The following is a 15000-nucleotide window of genomic DNA, read 5'->3' as shown; positions in this document are numbered from 1 at the left end:
CTATAGAAAAGTTTGGTTTTTTGTCTATGTGTCATCATTTTAGAGTACCAGGGCTCTATAGAAAAGTTTGGTAAATTTGACTAAGTGTCTAGGAGCATTTCCCTTTAAGAAGGCCGACGTGCTATGGTTCTCCACCTGGGTCTGGAACGCCAAATTAGTCCCTCTCCTAGCTGGAAGTCCAAAAAAAAAGGCGTGAATTTGACTAAGTGTCTAGGAGGATGTCCCCTTAAGAAGGCCGACGTGCCTTGGTTCTCTACCTGGGTACGGAACACCAAATTAGTCCCTCTCCTAGCTGGAAGTCCAAAAAAAAGGCGTGAATTTGACTAAGTGTCTAGGAGCATTTCCCTTTAAGAAGGCCGACGTGCGATGGTTCTCCACCTGGGTACGGAACGCCAAATTAGTCCCTCTCCTAGCTGGAAGTCCAAAAAAAAGGCGTGAATTTGACTAAGTGTCTAGGAGCATTTCCCTTTAAGAAGGCCGACGTGCTATGGTTCTCCACCTGGGTACGGAACGCCAAATTAGTCCCTCTCCTAGCTGGAAGTCCAAAAAAAAGGCGTGAATTTGACTAAGTGTCTAGGAGCATTTCCCTTTAAGAAGGCCGACCTGCTATGGTTCTCCACCCGGGTACGGAAAGCAAAATTAGTCCCTCTCCTCGCTGGAAGTCCAAAAAAAAAAGGCGTGAATTTGACTAAGTGCCTAGGAGCATTTCCCTTTAAGAAGGCCGACGTGCTATGGTTCTCCACCTGGGTCAGGAAAGCAAAATTGTCCCTCTCCTCGCTGGAAGTCCAAAAAAAAGGCGTGAATTTGACTAAGTGCCTAGGAGCATTTCCCTTTAAGAAGGCCGACGTGCTATGGTTCTCCACCTGGGTCAGGAAAGCAAAATTGTCCCTCTCCTCGCTGGAAGTCCAAAAAAAAGGCGTAAATTTGACTAAGTGCCTAGGAGGATGTCCCTTTAAGAAGGCCGACGTGCTATGGTTCTCCACCTGGGTCAGGAAAGCAAAATTGTCCCTCTCCTCGCTGGAAGTCCAAAAAAAAGGCGTAAATTTGACTAAGTGCCTAGGAGGATGTCCCTTTAAGAAGGCCGACGTGCTATGGTCCTCCACCTGGGTCAGGAACGCAAAATTGTCCCTCTCCTCGCTGGAAGTCCAAAAAAAAGGCGTGAATTTGACTAAGTGTCTAGGAGCATTTCCCTTTAAGAAGGCCGACCTGCTATGGTTCTCCACCTGGGTCAGGAAAGCAAAATTGTCCCTCTCCTCGCTGGAAGTCCAAAAAAAAGGCGTAAATTTGACTAAGTGCCTAGGAGGATGTCCCTTTAAGAAGGCTGACCTGCTATGGTTCTCCACCCGGGTACGGAAAGCAAAATTAGTCCCTCTCCTCGCTGGAAGTCCAAAAAAAAGGCGTAAATTTGACTAAGTGCCTAGGAGGATGTCCCTTTAAGAAGGCTGACCTGCTATGGTTCTCCACCCGGGTACGGAAAGCAAAATTAGTCCCTCTCCTCGCTGGAAGTCCAAAAAAAAGGTGTAAATTTGACTAAGTGCCTAGGAGGATGTCCCTTTAAGAAGGCCGACGTGCTATGGTCCTCCACCTGGGTCAGGAACGCAAAATTGTCCCTCTCCTCGCTGGAAGTCCAAAAAAAAGGCGGAAATTTGACTAAGTGCCATCATTTTAGAGTACCAGGACTATAGTGGGGGAATTGGAGCCCTCTGGTGGACACTCGCTGCAAATGCACCCTGAATTAAAGACATTATTTCCAGTTCTTTTGGGGCCCTATTTTCAGGCGTAAATTTGACTAAGTGTCTAGGGGCATGTCCCTTTAAGAAGGCCGACCTGCTATGGTTCTCCACCTGGGTCTGGAACGCAAAATTAGTCCCTCTCCTAGCTGGAAGTCCAAAAAAAAAGGCGTGAATTTGACTAAGTGTCTAGGAGGATGTCCCCTTAAGAAGGCCGACGTGCCTTGGTTCTCTACCTGGGTACGGAACACCAAATTAGTCCCTCTCCTAGCTGGAAGTCCAAAAAAAAGGCGTGAATTTGACTAAGTGTCTAGGAGCATTTCCCTTTAAGAAGGCCGACGTGCTATGGTTCTCCACCTGGGTACGGAACGCCAAATTAGTCCCTCTCCTAGCTGGAAGTCCAAAAAAAAGGCGTGAATTTGACTAAGTGTCTAGGAGCATTTCCCTTTAAGAAGGCCGACGTGCTATGGTTCTCCACCTGGGTACGGAACGCCAAATTAGTCCCTCTCCTAGCTGGAAGTCCAAAAAAAAGGCGTGAATTTGACTAAGTGTCTAGGAGCATTTCCCTTTAAGAAGGCCGACGTGCTATGGTTCTCCACCCGGGTACGGAAAGCAAAATTAGTCCCTCTCCTCGCTGGAAGTCCAAAAAAAAAAGGCGTGAATTTGACTAAGTGCCTAGGAGCATTTCCCTTTAAGAAGGCCGACGTGCTATGGTTCTCCACCCGGGTGCGGAAAGCAAAATTAGTCCCTCTCCTCGCTGGAAGTCCAAAAAAAAGGCGTGAATTTGACTAAGTGCCTAGGAGGATGTCCCTTTAAGAAGGCTGACCTGCTATGGTTCTCCACCCGGGTGCGGAAAGCAAAATTAGTCCCTCTCCTCGCTGGAAGTCCAAAAAAAAGGCGTAAATTTGACTAAGTGCCTAGGAGGATGTCCCTTTAAGAAGGCCGACCTGCTATGGTTCTCCACCTGGGTACGGAACGCCAAATTAGTCCCTCTCCTCGCTGGAAGTCCAAAAAAAAGGCGTGAATTTGACTAAGTGCCTAGGAGGATGTCCCTTTAAGAAGGCCGACGTGCTATGGTTCTCCACCTGGGTCAGGAAAGCAAAATTGTCCCTCTCCTCGCTGGAAGTCCAAAAAAAAGGCGTGAATTTGACTAAGTGCCTAGGAGCATTTCCCTTTAAGAAGGCCGACGTGCTATGGTTCTCCACCTGGGTCAGGAAAGCAAAATTGTCCCTCTCCTCGCTGGAAGTCCAAAAAAAAGGCGTGAATTTGACTAAGTGCCTAGGAGCATTTCCCTTTAAGAAGGCCGACGTGCTATGGTTCTCCACCTGGGTCAGGAAAGCAAAATTGTCCCTCTCCTCGCTGGAAGTCCAAAAAAAGGTGTAAATTTGACTAAGTGCCTAGGAGGATGTCCCTTTAAGAAGGCCGACGTGCTATGGTTCTCCACCTGGGTCTGGAACGCCAAATTAGTCCCTCTCCTCGCTGGAAGTCCAAAAAAAAGGCGTGAATTTGACTAAGTGCCTAGGAGGATGTCCCTTTAAGAAGGCCGACCTGCTATGGTTCTCCACCTGGGTCAGGAAAGCAAAATTGTCCCTCTCCTCGCTGGAAGTCCAAAAAAAGGCGGAAATTTGACTAAGTGCCAAAAAGGCGTAAATTTGACTAAGTGCCTAGGAGGATGTCCCCTTAAGAAGGCCGACGTCCATTGGTTCTCCACCTGGGTACAGAACGCCAAATTAGTCCCTCTCCTAGCTGGAAGTCCAAAAAAAAAGGCGTGAATTTGACTAAGTGCCTAGGAGGATGTCCCTTTAAGAAGGCCGACCTGCTATGGTTCTCCACCCGGGTCTGGAACGCAAAATTGTCCCTCTCCTCGCTGGAAGTCCAAAAAAAAGGCGTGAATTTGACTAAGTGCCTAGGAGCATTTCCCTTTAAGAAGGCCGACGTGCTATGGTTCTCCACCTGGGTCAGGAAAGCAAAATTGTCCCTCTCCTCGCTGGAAGTCCAAAAAAAAGGCGTGAATTTGACTAAGTGCCTAGGAGCATTTCCCTTTAAGAAGGCCGACGTGCTATGGTTCTCCACCTGGGTCAGGAAAGCAAAATTGTCCCTCTCCTCGCTGGAAGTCCAAAAAAAGGTGTAAATTTGACTAAGTGCCTAGGAGGATGTCCCTTTAAGAAGGCCGACGTGCTATGGTTCTCCACCTGGGTCTGGAACGCCAAATTAGTCCCTCTCCTCGCTGGAAGTCCAAAAAAAAGGCGTGAATTTGACTAAGTGCCTAGGAGGATGTCCCTTTAAGAAGGCCGACCTGCTATGGTTCTCCACCTGGGTCAGGAAAGCAAAATTGTCCCTCTCCTCGCTGGAAGTCCAAAAAAAAGGCGGAAATTTGACTAAGTGCCATCATTTTAGAGTACCAGGCCTCTATAGAAAAGTTTGGTTTTTTGTCTATGTGTCATCATTTTAGAGTACCAGGGCTCTATAGAAAAGTTTGGTAAATTTGACTAAGTGTCTAGGAGCATTTCCCTTTAAGAAGGCCGACGTGCTATGGTTCTCCACCTGGGTCAGGAACGCAAAATTAGTCCCTCTCCTCGCTGGAAGTCCAAAAAAAAGGCGTAAATTTGACTAAGTGCCTAGGAGGATGTCCCCTTAAGAAGGCCGACGTCCATTGGTTCTCCACCTGGGTACAGAACGCCAAATTAGTCCCTCTCCTAGCTGGAAGTCCAAAAAAAAAGGCGTGAATTTGACTAAGTGCCTAGGAGGATGTCCCTTTAAGAAGGCCGACCTGCTATGGTTCTCCACCCGGGTCTGGAACGCAAAATTGTCCCTCTCCTCGCTGGAAGTCCAAAAAAAAGGCGTGAATTTGACTAAGTGCCTAGGAGCATTTCCCTTTAAGAAGGCCGACGTGCTATGGTTCTCCACCCGGGTACGGAAAGCAAAATTAGTCCCTCTCCTCGCTGGAAGTCCAAAAAAAAGGCGTAAATTTGACTAAGTGCCTAGGAGGATGTCCCTTTAAGAAGGCTGACCTGCTATGGTTCTCCACCCGGGTGCGGAAAGCAAAATTAGTCCCTCTCCTCGCTGGAAGTCCAAAAAAAAGGCGGAAATTTGACTAAGTGCCTAGGAGGATGTCCCTTTAAGAAGGCTGACCTGCTATGGTTCTCCACCCGGGTACGGAAAGCAAAATTAGTCCCTCTCCTCGCTGGAAGTCCAAAAAAAAGGCGTAAATTTGACTAAGTGCCTAGGAGCATTTCCCTTTAAGAAGGCCGACCTGCTATGGTTCTCCACCCGGGTCCGGAACTCAAAATTAGTCCCTCTCCTAGTTGGAAGTCATCAAAAAAAGGCGGAAATTTGACTAAGTGCCATCATTTTAGAGTACCAGGACTATAGCTGGGGAATTGGAGCCCTCTGGTGGACACTCGCTGCAAATGCACCCTGAATTAAACACATTATTTCCAGTTCTTTTGGGGCCCTATTTTCAGGCGTAAATTTGACTAAGTGTCTAGGGGCATGTCCCTTTAAGAAGGCCGACCTGCTATGGTTCTCCACCTGGGTCTGGAACGCAAAATTAGTCCCTCTCCTAGCTGGAAGTCCAAAAAAAAAGGCGTGAATTTGACTAAGTGTCTAGGAGGATGTCCCCTTAAGAAGGCCGACGTGCCTTGGTTCTCTACCTGGGTACGGAACGCCAAATTAGTCCCTCTCCTCGCTGGAAGTCCAAAAAAAAAGGTGTAAATTTGACTAAGTGCCTAGGAGCATGTCCCTTTAAGAAGGCCGACCTGCTATGGTTCTCCACCTGGGTCAGGAACGCCAAATTGTCCCTCTCCTCGCTGGAAGTCCAAAAAAAAGGCGTGAATTTGACTAAGTGCCTAGGAGGATGTCCCTTTAAGAAGGCCGACGTGCTATGGTTCTCCACCTGGGTCAGGAAAGCAAAATTGTCCCTCTCCTCGCTGGAAGTCCAAAAAAAAAAGGTGTAAATTTGACTAAGTGTCTAGGAGCATTTCCCTTTAAGAAGGCCGACCTGCTATGGTTCTCCACCTGGGTCAGGAACGCCAAATTGTCCCTCTCCTCGCTGGAAGTCCAAAAAAAAGGCGTGAATTTGACTAAGTGCCTAGGAGCATTTCCCTTTAAGAAGGCCGACGTGCTATGGTTCTCCACCCGGGTACGGAAAGCAAAATTAGTCCCTCTCCTCGCTGGAAGTCCAAAAAAAAGGCGTAAATTTGACTAAGTGCCTAGGAGGATGTCCCTTTAAGAAGGCTGACCTGCTATGGTTCTCCACCCGGGTACGGAAAGCAAAATTAGTCCCTCTCCTCGCTGGAAGTCCAAAAAAAAGGCGTAAATTTGACTAAGTGCCTAGGAGCATTTCCCTTTAAGAAGGCCGACCTGCTATGGTTCTCCACCCGGGTCCGGAACTCAAAATTAGTCCCTCTCCTAGTTGGAAGTCATCAAAAAAAGGCGGAAATTTGACTAAGTGCCATCATTTTAGAGTACCAGGACTATAGCTGGGGAATTGGAGCCCTCTGGTGGACACTCGCTGCAAATGCACCCTGAATTAAACACATTATTTCCAGTTCTTTTGGTGTTCCCGGGGAATGAGAGGCCTTTTGTGGGCCAGAAAGAGTGGGGGACCCTTGGAGCCCCTATTTTCAGACAGTTTGGCTTATTTCGGTGACGCCGGGGCGTCCATCAGGTCTTCCCGGGGAATGAGAGGCCTTTTGTGGCCATATGTCAACAAAAGAGTGGGGAAATGGAGCCCTCCGGTGGACTCCCGCTGCAAATGCACCCCCCAAATTAAATACATTAATTCCAGGCCTTTTGGGGCCCTATATTCAGACGGTGTGGAGCCCTCCAGTGGACTCCCGCCTCCAATGCACCCCCCAAATTAAAGACATCACCCCCCAAATTAAAGGCATCATTTCCAGTTCTTTTGGGGCCCTATTTTCAGACAGTTTGGCGGATTTCCTTGACGCCGGGGAGTCCTACAGGTGTTCCCGGGGAATGAGAGGCCTTTTGTGGGCCAGAAAGAGTGGGGAACCCTTGGAGCCCCTATTTTCAGACAGTTTGGCTTATTTCGGTGACGCCGGGGCGTCCATCAGGTCTTCCCGGGGAATGAGAGGCCTTTTGTGGCCATATGTCAACAAAAGAGTGGGGAAATGGAGCCCTCCGGTGGACTCCCGCTGCAAATGCACCCCCCCAAATTAAATACATTAATTCCAGGCCTTTTGGGGCCCTATATTCAGACGGTGTGTAGCCCTCCAGTGGACTCCCGCCTCCAATGCACCCCCATAATTATAGACATCACCCCCCAAATTAAACACATCATTTCCAGTTCTTTTGGGCCCCTATTTTCAGACGGTTTGGCGTATTTCCTTGACGCCGGGGAGTCCTACAGGTGTTCCCGGGGAATGAGAGGCCTTTTGTGGGCCAGAAAGAGTGGGGAACACTTGGAGCCCCTATTTTCAGACAGTTTGCCGTATTTCGGTGACGCCGGGGCGTCCATCAGGTCTTCCCGGGGAATGTGAGGCCTTTCGTGGGCCATATTTTCAGACAGATTGGCCTGTTTCAGTGACGCCGAGGCGTCCATCAGGTCTTCCCGGGGAGTGTGAGGCCTTTTGGGGCCCTATTTTCAGACAGAAAAAAAAGAAAAGTAACCCTTACACTACAAAGGACAGCGGGGAAACGCCCCCCCCCAGCAAAGTCACAGGGGAAGTGGGGTAGACAAGTGGAGAGTGTCTGGGGAAAAGTCCACAAAATGATCAAAAATCACACCCAGGTACGAGTGCCACAAGTCCCGCCGCGTCCCACCCGAGTCCGAGGTGCCCCCCACATGCCCAAAACGCACCCAGCAAAGGCGCACTGTGAGTGGGGAAGAAAAGTTGGAAAAGTGGGCAAAAGTCCCGAATTTGATCCAAAATTATACCCAGGTTTGAGTCCCACAAGTCCCGCCGCGTTCCACCAGTGTTCCGGGGTGCCTACAATGTCCACAACTTACCCAGCAAAGGTGCACTGTGATTGGGAAGAAAAGTTGGGAAAGTGGGCAAAAGTCCCGAATTTGATCCAAAATCACACCCAGGTTCGAGTCCCACAAGTCCCGCCGCGTTCCACCAGGGTTCCGGGGTGCCTGACATGTCCACGACGCACCCAGCAAAGGCGCACTGTGATTGGGAAGAAAAGTTGGAAAAGTGGGCAAAAGTCCGGAAAATGACCAAAAACCACACCCAGGTTAGAGCCCCACACGTCCTGCAGTCGCACCCGAGTCCTGGGATGCCCAACATGTCCAAAAAAATCAAAAAAAGCCCAAAAAATCAAAAAAATCCCCGGGCCGTATCTTGGACGCCGGCGTACCGCGTTCGGCCCTCGTGCCGTAGTTTGGCGACCGATTGTAAAAATTTGCCGCGACCGGCTAGTTTTTTTCCTTGGAGTAAATAGAGAGTAGATCCAGCAGAAAATATGCACTATAAACAAAGAGAGGGAGTTTGGAGGGGGGCAAAAACGCCCTCTTGGAACTTTTGCAGCAGCACACATCAAACTAGCGGGGAGAAGGCATGCATAGCAAAAGGCCACGAAATGATCCAAAATCACACCCAGGTTCGAGTCCCACAAGTCCCGCCGCGTTCCACCAGGGTTCCGGGGTGCCTGACATGTCCACGACGCACCCAGCAAAGGCGCACTGTGATTGGGAAGAAAAGTTGGGAAAGTGGGCAAAAGTCCCGAATTTTATCCAAAATTATACCCAGGTTCGAGTCCCACAAGTCCCGCCGCGTTCCACCAGTGTCTCGGGGTGCCTACAATGTCCACAACGCACCCAGCAAAGGCATCACACCCAGGTTCGAGTCCCACAAGTCCCGCCGCGTTCCACCAGGGTTCCGGGGTGCCTGACATGTCCACGACGCACCCAGCAAAGGCGCACTGTGATTGGGAAGAAAAGTTGGGAAAGTGGGCAAAAGTCCCGAATTTTATCCAAAATTATACCCAGGTTCGAGTCCCACAAGTCCCGCCGCGTTCCACCAGTGTCTCGGGGTGCCTACAATGTCCACAACGCACCCAGCAAAGGCATCACACCCAGGTTCGAGTCCCACAAGTCCCGCCGCGTTCCACCAGGGTTCCGGGGTGCCTGACATGTCCACGACGCACCCAGCAAAGGTGCACTGTGATTGGGAAGAAAAGTTGGGAAAGTGGGCAAAAGTCCCGAATTTTATCCAAAATCACACCCAGATTAGAGTCCCACAAGTCCCGCCGCGTTCCACCAGGGTTCCGGGGTGCCTACAATGTCCACAACGCACCCAGCAAAGGCGCACTGTGATTGGGAAGAAAAGTTGGGAAAGTGGGCAAAAGTCCCGAATTTGGTCCAAAATCACACCCAGGTTCGAGTCCCACAAGTCCCGCCGCGTTCCACCAGGGTTCCGGGGTGCCTACAATGTCCACGACGCACCCAGCAAAGGCGCACTGTGATTGGGAAGAAAAGTTGGGAAAGTGGGCAAAAGTCCCGAATTTGGTCCAAAATCACACCCAGGTTCGAGTCCCACAAGTCCCGCCGCGTTCCACCAGGGTTCCGGGGTGCCTACAATGTCCACGACGCACCCAGCAAAGGCGCACTGTGATTGGGAAGAAAAGTTGGGAAAGTGGGCAAAAGTCCCGAATTTGGTCCAAAATCACACCCAGGTTCGAGTCCCACAAGTCCCGCCGCGTTCCACCAGGGTTCCGGGGTGCCTACAATGTCCACAACGCACCCAGCAAAGGCGCACTGTGATTGGGAAGAAAAGTTGGGAAAGTGGGCAAAAGTCCCGAATTTGGTCCAAAATCACACCCAGGTTCGAGTCCCACAAGTCCCGCCGCGTTCCACCAGGGTTCCGGGGTGCCTGACATGTCCACGACGCACCCAGCAAAGGCGCACTATGATTGGGAAGAAAAGTTGGGAAAGTGGGCAAAAGTCCCGAATTTGGTCCAAAATCACACCCAGGTTCGAGTCCCACAAGTCCCGCCGCGTTCCACCAGGGTTCCGGGGTGCCTGACATGTCCACGACGCACCCAGCAAAGGCGCACTGTGATTGGGAAGAAAAGTTGGGAAAGTGGGCAAAAGTCCCGAATTTGGTCCAAAATCACACCCAGGTTCGAGTCCCACAAGTCCCGCCGCGTTCCACCAGGGTTCCGGGGTGCCTACAATGTCCACAACGCACCCAGCAAAGGCGCACTGTGATTGGGAAGAAAAGTTGGGAAAGTGGGCAAAAGTCCCGAATTTGGTCCAAAATCACACCCAGGTTCGAGTCCCACAAGTCCCGCCGCGTTCCACCAGGGTTCCGGGGTGCCTACAATGTCCACAACGCACCCAGCAAAGGCGCACTGTGATTGGGAAGAAAAGTTGGGAAAGTGGGCAAAAGTCCCGAATTTGATCCAAAATTATGCCCGGGTTGGAGTACCACGAGTCCGGCCGCGTTCCACCGGTGTCCCGGGGGTGCCTGGCATGTCCACAACTTACCCAGCAAAGGCGCACTGTGATTGGGAAGAAAAGTTGGGAAAGTGGGCAAAAGTCCCGAATTTGGTCCAAAATCACACCCAGGTTCGAGTCCCACAAGTCCCGCCGCGTTCCACCAGGGTTCCGGGGTGCCTACAATGTCCACAACGCACCCAGCAAAGGCGCACTGTGATTGGGAAGAAAAGTTGGGAAAGTGGGCAAAAGTCCCGAATTTGGTCCAAAATCACACCCAGGTTCGAGTCCCGCAAGTCCCGCCGCGTTCCATCAGAGTGCCGGGGTGCCTACAATGTCCACAACTTACCCAGCAAAGGCGCACTGTGATTGGGAAGAAAAGTTGGGAAAGTGGGCAAAAGTCCCGAATTTGGTCCAAAATCACACCCAGGTTCGAGTCCCACAAGTCCCGCCGCGTTCCACCAGGGTTCCGGGGGTGCCTGGCATGTCCACAACTTACCCAGCAAAGGTGCACTGTGAGTGGGAAGAAAAGTTGGGAAAGTGGGCAAAAGTCCCGAATTTGGTCCAAAATCACACCCAGGTTCGAGTCCCACAAGTCCCGCCGCGTTCCACCAGGGTTCCGGGGTGCCTGACATGTCCACGACGCACCCAGCAAAGGCGCACTGTGAGTGGGAAGAAAAGTTGGGAAAGTGGGCAAAAGTCCCGAATTTGGTCCAAAATCACACCCAGGTTCGAGTCCCGCAAGTCCCGCCGCGTTCCATCAGAGTGCCGGGGTGCCTACAATGTCCACAACTTACCCAGCAAAGGCGCACTGTGATTGGGAAGAAAAGTTGGGAAAGTGGGCAAAAGTCCCGAATTTGGTCCAAAATCACACCCAGGTTCGAGTCCCACAAGTCCCGCCGCGTTCCACCAGGGTTCCGGGGGTGCCTGGCATGTCCACAACTTACCCAGCAAAGGTGCACTGTGAGTGGGAAGAAAAGTTGGGAAAGTGGGCAAAAGTCCCGAATTTGGTCCAAAATCACACCCAGGTTCGAGTCCCACAAGTCCCGCCGCGTTCCACCAGGGTTCCGGGGTGCCTACAATGTCCACGACGCACCCAGCAAAGGCGCACTGTGATTGGGAAGAAAAGTTGGGAAAGTGGGCAAAAGTCCCGAATTTGGTCCAAAATCACACCCAGGTTCGAGTCCCACAAGTCCCGCCGCGTTCCACCAGGGTTCCGGGGTGCCTACAATGTCCACAACGCACCCAGCAAAGGTGCACTGTGATTGGGAAGAAAAGTTGGGAAAGTGGGCAAAAGTCCCGAATTTTATCCAAAATCACACCCAGATTAGAGTCCCACAAGTCCCGCCGCGTTCCACCAGGGTTCCGGGGTGCCTACAATGTCCACAACGCACCCAGCAAAGGCGCACTGTGATTGGGAAGAAAATTTGGGAAAGTGGGCAAAAGTCCCGAATTTGGTCCAAAATCACACCCAGGTTCGAGTCCCACAAGTCCCGCCGCGTTCCACCAGGGTTCCGGGGGTGCCTGGCATGTCCACAACTTACCCAGCAAAGGTGCACTGTGAGTGGGAAGAAAAGTTGGGAAAGTGGGCAAAAGTCCCGAATTTGGTCCAAAATCACACCCAGGTTCGAGTCCCACAAGTCCCGCCGCGTTCCACCAGGGTTCCGGGGTGCCTGACATGTCCACGACGCACCCAGCAAAGGCGCACTGTGAGTGGGAAGAAAAGTTGGGAAAGTGGGCAAAAGTCCCGAATTTGGTCCAAAATCACACCCAGGTTCGAGTCCCGCAAGTCCCGCCGCGTTCCATCAGAGTGCCGGGGTGCCTACAATGTCCACAACTTACCCAGCAAAGGCGCACTGTGATTGGGAAGAAAAGTTGGGAAAGTGGGCAAAAGTCCCGAATTTGGTCCAAAATCACACCCAGGTTCGAGTCCCACAAGTCCCGCCGCGTTCCACCAGGGTTCCGGGGGTGCCTGGCATGTCCACAACTTACCCAGCAAAGGTGCACTGTGAGTGGGAAGAAAAGTTGGGAAAGTGGGCAAAAGTCCCGAATTTGGTCCAAAATCACACCCAGGTTCGAGTCCCACAAGTCCCGCCGCGTTCCACCAGGGTTCCGGGGTGCCTACAATGTCCACAACGCACCCAGCAAAGGTGCACTGTGATTGGGAAGAAAAGTTGGGAAAGTGGGCAAAAGTCCCGAATTTTATCCAAAATCACACCCAGATTAGAGTCCCACAAGTCCCGCCGCGTTCCACCAGGGTTCCGGGGTGCCTACAATGTCCACAACGCACCCAGCAAAGGCGCACTGTGATTGGGAAGAAAATTTGGGAAAGTGGGCAAAAGTCCCGAATTTGGTCCAAAATCACACCCAGGTTCGAGTCCCACAAGTCCCGCCGCGTTCCACCAGGGTTCCGGGGGTGCCTGGCATGTCCACAACTTACCCAGCAAAGGTGCACTGTGAGTGGGAAGAAAAGTTGGGAAAGTGGGCAAAAGTCCCGAATTTGGTCCAAAATCACACCCAGGTTCGAGTCCCACAAGTCCCGCCGCGTTCCACCAGGGTTCCGGGGTGCCTGACATGTCCACGACGCACCCAGCAAAGGCGCACTGTGAGTGGGAAGAAAAGTTGGGAAAGTGGGCAAAAGTCCCGAATTTGGTCCAAAATCACACCCAGGTTCGAGTCCCGCAAGTCCCGCCGCGTTCCATCAGAGTGCCGGGGTGCCTACAATGTCCACAACTTACCCAGCAAAGGCGCACTGTGATTGGGAAGAAAAGTTGGGAAAGTGGGCAAAAGTCCCGAATTTGATCCAAAATTATGCCCGGGTTGGAGTACCACGAGTCCGGCCGCGTTCCACCGGTGTCCCGGGGGTGCCTGGCATGTCCACAACTTACCCAGCAAAGGCGCACTGTGATTGGGAAGAAAAGTTGGGAAAGTGGGCAAAAGTCCCGAATTTGATCCAATATTATGCCCGGGTTGGAGTACCACGAGTCCGGCCGCGTTCCACCGGTGTCCCGGGGGTGCCTGCCATGTCCACAACTTACCCAGCAAAGGCGCACTGTGATTCAGAAGAAAAGTTGGGAAAGTGGGGAAAAAAAGGACCGGGAAATATCCAAAATTATGCCCGGGTTGGAGTACCACGAGTCCGGCCGCGTTCCACCGGTGTCCCGGGGGTGCCTGGCACGTCCACAACTTACCCAGCAAAGGCGCACTGTCAGTGGGGAAGACCAAACATGTCTCGGATTTTTTCCAAGTACCTTAACGAGAGAGGCTAAAAAGCACCTGTTTTTACCTTCTCTCGTTGTTGTACTTAGAAAAAAAACGAGAAAAAAAAAAATCTGGGTTTTTTTCTAAGTACCTTAACGAGAGAGGCTAAAAAAAACCATTTTTTACCTTCTCTCGTTGTTGTACTTAGAAAAAAAACGAGAAAAAAAATTTTCCCCATTCATTTCAATGGGAGTTCATTTTTTTTTTGGGATTTTTTCTAAGTACCTTAACGAGAGAGGCTTAATTTTTCACCTACTTTTTACCTTCTCTCGATTTTTCGTTTTTTACCTGGTCGACCAAAACACCTCCATCTCGTTACTATGTGCACCATGTCTGACAGGCTGAAATCACAGGGAACGCGTCCGAGTCAAAGTGAGCTATTTTCGGACACAAATATGGTGTTTTTCCCCTCTATCCTCTGGTCCTTTTTTCAAACTGATCTTCCAGCATCTGAGCGACAGGGGCTCATGCAGACACCTGTGTCCGCCCGAGGGGCGCCTTCCCGGACACATATATGGTGCTTTCCCCCTCTTTACCCCGGTCCTTTTTCAAACTGCTCTTCCAGCATCTGAGCGACAGGGGCTCATGCAGACACCTGTGTCCGCCTAAGGGGCGCCTTCTCGGACACATTTTCAACTTTTCCCGCATGAATGAAATCCTGGAACTGATTCCACCCAGGTACTTAGGGCTTCCAGGGCTTGAGCGACAGGGGCTCTGTCCGGAGCGTGTGTCCGCCTAGGGGGCGCTGTCCCGGACACATTTTCAACTTTTCCCGCATGGATGAAATCCTGGAACTGATTCCACCCAGGTACTTAGGGCTTCCAGGGCTTGAGCGACAGGGGCTCTGTCCGGAGCGTGTGTCCGCCTAGGGGGCGCTGTCTCGGACACATTTTCAACTTTTCCCGCATGGATGAAATCCTGGAACTGATTCCACCCAGGTACTTAGGGCTTCCAGGGCTTGAGCGACAGGGGCTCTGTCCGGAGCGTGTGTCCGCCTAGGGGGCGCTGTCCCGGACACATTTTCAACTTTTCCCGCATGGATGAAATCCTGGAACTGATTCCACCCAGGTACTTAGGGCTTCCAGGGCTTGAGCGACAGGGGCTCTGTCCGGAGCGTGTGTCCGCCTAGGGGGCGCTGTCTCGGACACATTTTCAACTTTTCCCGCATGGATGAAATCCTGGAACTGATTCCACCCAGGTACTTAGGGCTTCCAGGGCTTGAGCGACAGGGGCTCTGTCCGGAGCGTGTGTCCGCCTAGGGGGCGCTGTCTCGGACACATTTTCAACTTTTCCCGCATGGATGAAATCCTGGAACTGATTCCACCCAGGTACTTAGGACTTCCAGGGCTTGAGCGACAGGGGCTCTGTCCGGAGCGTGTGTCCGCCTAGGGGGCGCTGTCCCGGACACATTTTCAACTTTTCCCGCATGAATGAAATCCTGGAACTGATTCCACCCAGGTACTTAGGGCTTCCAGGGCTTGAGCGACAGGGGCTCTGTCCGGAGCGTGTGTCCGCCTAGAGGGCGCTGTCTCGGACACATTTTCAACTTTTCCCGCATGAATGAAATCCTGGAACTGATTCCACCCAGGTACTTAGGGCTTCCAG

The sequence above is a fragment of the Nerophis lumbriciformis genome, unplaced genomic scaffold, assembly GCF_033978685.3.
Source record: "Nerophis lumbriciformis unplaced genomic scaffold, RoL_Nlum_v2.1 HiC_scaffold_569, whole genome shotgun sequence".
Classification (NCBI taxonomy): domain Eukaryota; kingdom Metazoa; phylum Chordata; class Actinopteri; order Syngnathiformes; family Syngnathidae; genus Nerophis; species Nerophis lumbriciformis.
The sequence above is the reverse complement of the archived record's forward strand: the minus strand, read 5'-3'. Positions refer to the sequence as shown.